Source organism: Pan paniscus, chromosome 18 (assembly GCF_029289425.2).
Source record: "Pan paniscus chromosome 18, NHGRI_mPanPan1-v2.0_pri, whole genome shotgun sequence".
Taxonomy (NCBI): Eukaryota; Metazoa; Chordata; class Mammalia; order Primates; family Hominidae; genus Pan; species Pan paniscus.
This window is the reverse complement of record NC_073267.2, coordinates 13,414,414-13,424,008: the sequence shown is the minus strand read 5'-3', so window position 1 is coordinate 13,424,008 and position 9,595 is coordinate 13,414,414. Positions and strand designations below refer to the sequence as shown.

Sequence of the window (9,595 nt, the reverse complement as noted above, 5' to 3'; positions counted from 1 at the left end):
CTACCTGACTTCAAAATATACTACAAAGTTATAGTAATCAAACAGCATGGATTTTTAAAAAAACCATCATAGTACTAGGATAAAAACAGACACATAGCTCAATGAAACAGAATAGAGAGCCCAGAAATAAATTCACAAATTTACAGCCAACCAATTTTTTAAATTTTTTATTTCTGTAGGTTATTGAGGAACAGGTGGCATTTGGTTACATGAGTAAGTTCTTTTGTGATGATTTGTGAGATTTTGGTCCACCTATCACCCAAGTAGTATACACTGAACCCAATTTGTGGTCTTTTATCCCTCACCCCCTTCCCACCCTTCCCACCCTTTCCCCCTGAGTCCCCAAAGCCCATATATATATATATGTATGTATACACACACACACACACACACACCACAGTTTCTTTATCCACTTGTTGATTGATGGTCATTTGAGTTGGTTCCATGTTTTTACACAGTCAATTGTTTTCTGACAAAGGTTCCAAGAACACACAATAAGGGAAAGAACAGTCTTTTCAACAAATGCTGTTGGGGAAATGGGATATTCGCATGCAGAAGAATGAATTAGACTCTTATTTAATACCATATACTAAAATCAACTCAAAATGGATTAAAGACTTGAAAGGAAGACTTAAAATTTTATATCCACTGGAAGAAAATATAGGGGAAAACTCCATGACATTGGTCTGGGTAATGGTCCTTTGGAGATAAATCCAAAAGCACAGGCAACAAAAGTAAAAGTAGACAAATGAAATTACATCAAACTATGAAGCTTCTGCACAGCTAAGGAAATAATTAAGAGAATAAAGAGAAAATCTACAAAATGAGAGAAAATATTTGCAAACCATACATCTGGTAAGGTTTTGCTATGGTTTGAAATTTCCCTCTACACCTCATGTTGAAATTTAATTGCCACTCTAACAGTGTTAAGAGGTGAGACCTTTAAGAAATGATTAGGCCATAAGGTCTCTGCCCTCATAAAGGGGTGAATGTTGTTATTGAGAGAGTGACTTAGTTATCACAGGAGTGAGTTTCTGATAAAAAGGATGAGTTCATCTTTCTTGCCCTTCTGCTAAGGGATAACCCTCGCCAATGCTAGCACCATGCTCTTGGACTTCCCAGCCTCTAAAACGCTGAGCCAAATAAACTTCTGTTTATAAATTACCTAGTCTGTAGTATTCTGTTATAGCAGTAGAAAATGGGCTAAAACTGGGCTGGGCGTGGTGGCTCATGCCTGTAATCCCAGCACTTTGGGAGGCCAAGGTGGGTGGATTGCCTGAGGTCAGGAGATGGAGACCAGCCTGACCAACATAGTGAAACCCCGTCTCTATTAAAGATATAAAAAATTAGCCAGGAGAGGTGGTGGGCACCTGTAATCCCAGCTACTTGGGAGGCTGAGATCATGCCACTGCACTCCAGCCTGGGCAACAGAGTGAGAAATCATCTCAAAAAAAAAGAAAAAAGAAAGAAAAAAAAGAAATGTTATCCCCAGAGTTGGAGATGGGGCCTGATGGGGGGTGTTTGGGTCATGGGGGCAGATTGCTCATAAATGGCTTGATGCCATCTTCACGGTAAGGAGTGACTTCTTGCTCTATTAGTTCCTGCAAGATCTGATTGTTAAAAGAGCCCGGCACCTGCCTCCTCTCTCTCTTCCCTCCTTCCTCTCACCATGTGATGCCTGCTCCCCTTCACTTTTCCCCATGAGAAGAAGCTCCCTGAAGCCGTCATCAGAAGCAGATGCTGGCACTGTGCTTCTTGTACAGCCTGCAAAGCCATGAGCCAAATAAACTTGTTTTCTTTATAAATTATCCAGCCTTGGGTATTCCTTTATAGCAATGCAAACTAAGACACTTGGCTTCTTGTCTTTCCCTTATGGATTTCTCCGATAAATGCTGCCTTAATAAATCAACTGTGGCCAGGCACAGTGGCTCATGCCTGTAATCCCAACACTTTGGGGGGCCAAGGCAGGCGGATCACCTGAGGTCAGAAGTTTGAGACCAGCCTGGCCAACATGGTGAAACCCTGTCTCTATAGAAAATACAAAAAAATTAGCCAGGCATGGTGGCATGTGCCTGTAATCCCAGCTACTTGGAAGGCTGAAGCAGGAGAATCACTTGAACCCAGGAGGCGGAGGTTGCAGTGAGCCGAGACTGTGCCATTGCACTCCAGCCTGGGCAACGAGAACAAAACTATGTCTCAAAAAAAAAAAAAAAAAATCAACTGCATGTAAATCCTCATCTCAGGGCCTTCTTCGGAAGAACTCCATTTTGGGATGGGGTCTGGTTCTATTGCCCAGGCTGGAATGCAGTGGCTCAATCTCAGCTCACTGCAACCTCTGCCTCCCAGGCCCAAGCAATCCTCCTGCCACAGCCTCCTGAGTAGCTGGGACTACAGGCACGCACCAGCACACCCAGCTAATTCTTGTATTTTTTGTTGAGACAGGGTTTCACCATGTTGGCCAGGCTGGACTCAAGTGATCTGTCCACCTCAGCCTGCCAATGTGCTGGGATTACAGGCTTGAGCCGCTGCACCCAGCCACAGGCAATTATTCTCATAAACTGAAACCAGAAACAAAAAGCCCAAAGACTGTTGATCCAAGACCAGCTGTGGAAAGGTCTAGCTCCACATTTTCACAAAACAGGATGATTCCAATCAGGGTGATGTAATGACAGTTTCTCACAACTTGAACTATAGCATTTACTACTCAAACTCTGTAACCTACTAATGATTCTTTTTACTGAAACATACATTACCTTCTCTTGCTCACATGTATAAGACAAGTAGGTTTTATTTAAGAAAATAATTAAGTTCTCCTAGCTACATTTACCCTTGGAATTATTAACATCTGGAAATGAAAAATCAATGAAGATGTGGTGGATTCTTTTATTTCTTGCCTCTATCTGTCCATGTTAAGAATAGAATTGCTGCTGTACTTTGACCCAAAATCATTGTGCAAATCTAAAGGGAGATATATTTTTTTTTAACAAGGGCACAAATCCACATTTATCTATTGACTTTTCATTAGTTTATTGAGGGGTACAGCATCACTCAGATTCTGTGTCCAATAGCCTTAGCAGGAAGATTGCATCAGAATTTGGCATGAACCATGCCAGTGTTTCCGTGGGCCCAAGTTACCTTTCCCCAGATTACTCTGGTTTTGTTTGGTTTGCCTCCAGGAGTCACTGTGTTGTTCTTTGCTTTGTATACATAAGTGCATCTCTTGCCCAAATAGAATTCTGTTTCATCTAGGGCATAAACGCCTTCAGTTTTAAGAAGAGCTGTGTCCTCCCTTTAGTCCTGGAGACCTCACTTACAGCCGGCAAAAATGGCCTTGGACCACAGCCTTCCAGACATAGTTCTTTTAACAAGTCCTGTTCCCCGCAGGCCTACTCCAGTTATTTGCCCCCAAATTTCAGCAGCAGGTGCTTCGCTCCTCTAAAAGGAGATATCTAATTCTTTTTGGGGACCTCTTGTTCTGGGGATTAAATGAGGTAAGTAGATAGCATAGCCAAGGGGTGTGGCTCATAGAAGGCACACAACAATTAGCCACCTTTCTTCATTATGAAGTTGTGGCCTAGGAGGATGCTCTAATTCTGTGATTTTCAAAGTGTGATCTTACAACAGAATCATCTGGAACGCTTGCTAAATGAAGATTCCTGGACTCTGTGCTTCTAAATCAGAATTTCTGGGAAAGACCCAGAAATCAGCATTTTAAAATGCCCTCTGTTTATTTTTTTAATTTTTTTTTTTTTTTTTTTTTTTTTTTTTTGGAAACAAAGTCTTGCTCTGTCACCCAGGGTGGAGTGCAGTGGTGCGATCTCGGCTCACTGCAACCTCCACCTCCCGGATTCAAGTGATTCTCCTGCCTCACCCTCCCCAGTAGCTGGGACTACAGTTGTGATCCACCATGTCCGGCTAATTTTTTTTGTATTTTTAGTAGAGAAGGGTTTTCACCATGTTGGCCAAGCTGGTCTTGAATTCCTGGCCTCAAGTGATCTGCCCACCTCCACCTCTCAAAGTACCGGGATTACAGGTGTGAGTCACCGCACTCTGTCCTCTGTTTAAATTGTATGTATTCTAAAGTTTAAAAGTCATCATATCTGATCCAGTGACCCAGGGTGTTCATGAGAATAGTGTGTTAATACAAACTGTTTTGTTCTAAGATGACAGAAACTCAAATGAAATTAACTTAAGCTATAAAAAGAAAAAAAAAAAAGGAAGGAGGACTTACTAGTTCACAAAACTGAAGGCTCAAGGTAGACCTGGCTAGATCCAGGGAATCAAATGCTGCCTTCAGGATTCCGTCTCTCCCCTCCCTCTCCTGGCTCTCTTATCATGATAAGCCCCGTTGATTCCATTCATGGGCTCTGCACATGATGAAATAATTGTCCACAGCAGCTCCATTATTGCCTTGTCTTTACATTCATTATCTTCAAAGATTGGGCATACCTTTTTCCTGGTAGTTTCAGCAGAAGTCTCTGAGAGATATATGATTGGTCCAGCTTGGGTCACATGCCCATCTTTGAGCCAATCAGTAGGCAGAAGAATATAGCTCTCTGATAGGTAAGACCTGAGCCATGTGTACATGCCTGTGGTAGAGATATCGGTACCGACTCCACCTAAATCAGACAAAATGAGTTTCCCCAAGAAATAAGTATCCTGTTGCCAGCAGAAGAAGGGAGAACTGTTTTTAAACAGATGCCAAGTAGACAAGAGAACATCATGTTCACTAGAACCAGAATGCTCTTTTTTAAAAGCCTTATAAGCGATTCTGCTGATCATGGCATTGGGAGGACCAGATTCTGGTGGGTCTCCAGGGTCAGCAAGAAAGTACCTCTTTGTAATCCCAGCATTTTGGGAGGCCGAGGCAGGTGGATCATCTGAGGCCAGGAGTTCGAGACCAGCCTGGCCAAGAGGGTGAAACCCCATCTCTACTAAAATTACGAAAAACTGACTGGGCACAGTGGCTCATACCTGTAATCCCAGCACTTTGGGAGGCCAAGGCAGGCAGATCACCTGAGGTCAGGAGTTCGAAACCAGCCTGGCCAATATGGTGAAACCCCGTCTCTACTAAAAATACAAAAATTAGCCAGGTGTGGTTGTGGGTGCCTGTAGTCTCAGCTACTTGGCAGGCTAAGGCAGGAGAATCGCTTAAACCTGGGAGGCGGAGGTTGCAGTGAGCCAAGATTGCACCACTGCGCTCTAGCCTGAGCAACAAAGTGAGACTCCTTCTCAAAAAAGGGAAGAAAGAAAGAAAAAAAGGAAGGGAGGGAGGGAGGAAGGGAGGAAGAGAGGGAGGAAAGGAGGAAGAGAGGGAGGAAGGGAGGAAGAGAGGAAGAGATGGAGGAAGGGAGGAAGACAGGGAGGAAGGGAGGAAAAGAGGGAGGAATGGAGGGAGAGAAGGAGGAAGGGAGGGAGGGAAGGAGGGAGAGAAGAAGGAAGGGAGGAAGGGAGGAAGGGAGGGAGGGAGGAAGGAAGGAAGGAAGGAAGGAAGGAAGGAAGGAAGGAAGGAAGGAAGGAAGTCTTACCCGTAGTGAGGAAATGTCGTGTATGTCTGTTTTGCAGTTCAGTGCTAAGATAGCCAAGCCTGTGAATACGCGCCTGTGTGAGTGTCTAATTTTAAGGTGGTAGGAGCCCTTTTTTCTCTGGCAGTGAACAAGAGTGGTTGTGGTAAGCCCCAGGGATGCATTTATCCTAAACTGACTCAGAAAGTCTCAAAACGACTGATTTGTCCACACTGGAGAGTTCAAGTCTCACCTCTTCTGTCTAGGCAGAAGTAAAAATGCCAGACCAGGATGAGTGGCTGGGTACCTTTGGTTCAGCTGAGGGTTAGTCTTCTGCAAACCATGTTAGCCAGAGAATGCAAGCCTAGATTGCCACCACTTAACAGAGAGCAAAAAGGCTGGCATTAGAAGGAGCTTCGGAAAATTATGTCTGGTTATCCTACAGAGAGACATCAGGTTAGCGTGACATCCACCAAGCAGATGTGCTGACAGGGCCAGGGGCCAAATGGCAGACTTGTTGAAAAGGGAAAAACCAATTGTAATACAGATGATTCCTTTTTTTTTTTTTTTTTTTCGCTGTCTGTTGTTCAGTCTGGAGTGCAATGGCGCGATCTCAGCTCACTGCAACCTCTGCCTCCCGGGTTCAAGCGGTTCTCCTGCCTCAGCCTCCTGGGTAGCTGGGATTACAGGCGCGTGCCACAGTGACAGGATAATTTTTGTATTTTCGGTAGAGACAAGGTTTCGCCATGTCGGCCAGGCTGGTCTCGAACTCCTGACCTCAGGTGATCTGCCCGCCTCAGCCTCCCAAGGTGCTGGGATTACAGGCGTGAGCCACCGCGCCCAGCCACAGATGATTTCTGATGAAAACGTATTGTACTTCAGTTACTACAGTTGGATTTTCCCCTTGATATTGGTCAGTAGAAGAGAAACTTTTCCTTGAACTGAAAAAAAGAGAAATCGAGTCCTTCTATAAGTGCTTATTTATATCAACGCTAGAAGCGCGAGGAAGAAGAAAAGTTCATGAAATGAGTCCAGTGTCTTCCTGAACAACTAGTTTGCCCAGAATGGTAACGCTCCTACTGCTGGAAAAAAAAAAACTGAGGCAAGACCCAAAAGGACGTGGAGTCTAATTTTAAAAGTACGTCAAGATGTTGGGAGAAGATGTGGGAAAAGTTGCTGACAGAAGGTCCTGGTTGTGTCTTTTGACGCCAGTTTGCTTGTATCAGCATGTCATATGTAAAGGGCAAAACATCATCTCATTTTAATAACACACTTAACTGCCTATGTATACACAGGAGATCATGATGCTTGCCAATTAAAAAATTGAATCTCAAGTGCAGGTAGAGCAAGCCAATTTTTTTTTAGACCAGACAACTGGAAGAAATCTGTGGTTCTTAAAACAGTACCTGGAGCATTAAAAGAGTGTTGAGGCCGGGCACAGTAGCTCACACCTGTAATCCCAGCACTTTGGGAGGCTGAGGTGGGCAGATCACAAGGTCAGGAGTTCAAGACCAGCCTGGCCAACATAGTGAAACCCCGACTCTACTAAAAACACAAAATTTAGGTGGGCATGATGACATGCGCCTATAGTCCCAGCTACTCAGGAGGCTGAGACAGAAGAGTTGCTTGAACCCTGGAGGCAGAGGTTGTGGTGAGCCGAAATCGAGCCACTGCACTCCAGCCTGGGCAATGGAGTGAGACTCCACCTAAAAAAAAAAAAAAAAAAAAAAAAGTGTTGCAATAAAGATCACAATGGGCCAGGTGCAGTGGCTCATGCCTGTAATCCCAGCACTTTGGGAGGACAAGGCAGGAGGACTGCTCGAGTCCAGGAGTTTGAGACCAGCCTGGGAAATATGGCAAAACCCCATCTCTACAAAAAATACAAAACTTCCTCAGGTGTGGTGGCTCATGCCTGCAGTCCCAGCTACTTGAAAGACTAAGGTGGGAGGATTGCTTGAACCCCGGAGGTGGAGGTTGCAGTGAACCGTGATCACGCCACTGTACTCCAGCCTGGGCAAGAGAGGAAGAGCCTATCCCAAAAAGCAAACAAACAAACAAAACACAATGATGTGGATATTGAAACCATATTTTGTGGAGGGAGTGTGACAGAGGAAGGCATTTGAAGGAGAACAACTCAGCAATTTATTGAAAAGTGCTCCTCCACACACTTCATCCACCTGGCAGCAAACTGGACTATTTAGAGGTGCTTTTGTGCATTTCATCTTGTGTAATATTCACCAGATGGGATTATTTTTCTGACTCACTTTGTTTTTCCCTTAATGCTTTTAAAGCGCCCCACTCCATATAAGAATGTTCTTCTCTCTTAGGAATAGAATTAGATATTCATTAAATCATTTATTTTTAAAGTATCCATCAGGGAGTCTGCTATGTACTATGCACTGTACTGGACACTAAAAATACAGCAATGAAAAAAAAAGGCAAAAAATCCTATTCTCACAGAGCTTATGTTCTAGAACTCTACTGCCCAAGATGGTACCCATGAGTCCCATGAGCCACTGAGAACTTGAGAAGTGGCCGGTCCAAGTTGAAATGTGCTGTCAGTGTGAGAAACACACAGCATTTCAAAGGCCTATGACTGGAAAAAGAATGGCAAAGCATGCCAATGTTTTAAGATTGATTACATATTGAAAAGATAATATGTTGGATAGTACTGAGTCAAGTAAAATATGTTATTAAAGTTAATTTCAGCTGGGAGCGGTGGCTCACGCCTGTAATCCCAACACTTTGGGAGGCCCAGGCAGGAGGATCACTTGAGGTCAGGAGTTTGAGACCAGCCTCGCCAACATGATGAAACCTCATCTCTACTAAAAATACAAAAATTAGCCAGGCATGGTGGTGGGCGCCTGTAGTCCCATCTACTCAAAAGGCTGAGGCTGGCAGAAGAATTGCTTGAACCCAGGAGGCAGAGGTTGCAGTGGGCCAAGATCATGCCACTGCACTCCAGCCTGGGCCACAAAGTGAGACTCCATCTCAAATAAATAAATAAATAAAAATAAAGTTAATTTCACCTGTTTCTTTTTACTTTTTTCAATATAGCCACTAGAAAATTAAAAATTACGTATGTGGCTTACATTTTACTTCAAGTAAACTGCATTGCTCTAGAACTGCAGTTATCAAGCGGGGGTAATTTTGCCCTTCCTCCTGGGAGGACAGTGGACAAACATAAACCTTTTTTTTTTTTTTTTTTTTTGGTAGCCTTGACATCTATCATCTCTGGAAACTCAAACTTCTAGGACTAATCTTTGAGAGGTTCCTAGACACCGTGCCTGGAATTCACACAGCTGCCCTCAGGGGATGTCTAGACTTCTTTGTGCGTGGGTCATTTTAGGGAGCCCACGGTTCTGCTTGGGGTGTGTGTTGGGGTGTGTGTGTGTGTGTGTGTGTGTGTGCGTGTTTTGAACAAATCTTCTTAAGAGAGAACATGTAGCAGCAAAATAAGTCACTAATGATAAACAAATGTGATACATAATTTTGAGCAAGATTTAAACATATTAACCTGCCTTGGCGCCTGGGCACAGTGGCTCACACCTGTAATCCCAGCACTTTGGGAGGCCGAGGAGGGCAGATCCTCTGAGGTCAGGAGTTCGAGACGAGCCTGGCCAACATGGCAAAGCCATGTTGTAATTTTGTAAAAATACAAAAATTAGCCGGGCATGGTGGTACATGCCTATAATCCCAGCTACTTGGGAGGCTGAGACAGGAGAATCGCTTGAACCCAGGAGGCGGAGGTTGCAGTGAGCCAAGACTGTGCCATTGCACTCCAGCCTGGGGGACAGTGTGAGACTCCGTCTCAATAAAAAAGCCTTGGCATATTGTGGAATTTCCCTCCCTTAAGCTTTTCCCCATGACAACTTTTTTCATTTATTATGATCAAACGCTTTTTCTAACTTTAAAAATACTTTATTATGAAATATCAATACAGAAGAAAAGAGCAAAAATGTAAATATACTACTTACTAAATAGTAAGCAAATATCCGGGCACCTGCCACCTGGGTCATGAACAGAGCATTCTCTATATCCCAGGGACCCCCAGGGTCATTTCCCCATCATAACTCTCTACCTCCCCTCAG

The 9,595-nt window shown here is 43.9% G+C and overlaps 1 pseudogene; it reads right to left on the bottom strand.

The window, feature by feature from the left end:
• Positions 1 to 3,021: 3,021 nt before the first annotated feature.
• On the bottom strand, positions 3,022 to 4,850 carry LOC106633892 (large ribosomal subunit protein eL33-like; annotated as a pseudogene).
• Between the last annotated feature and the right edge of the window lie 4,745 nt (positions 4,851 to 9,595).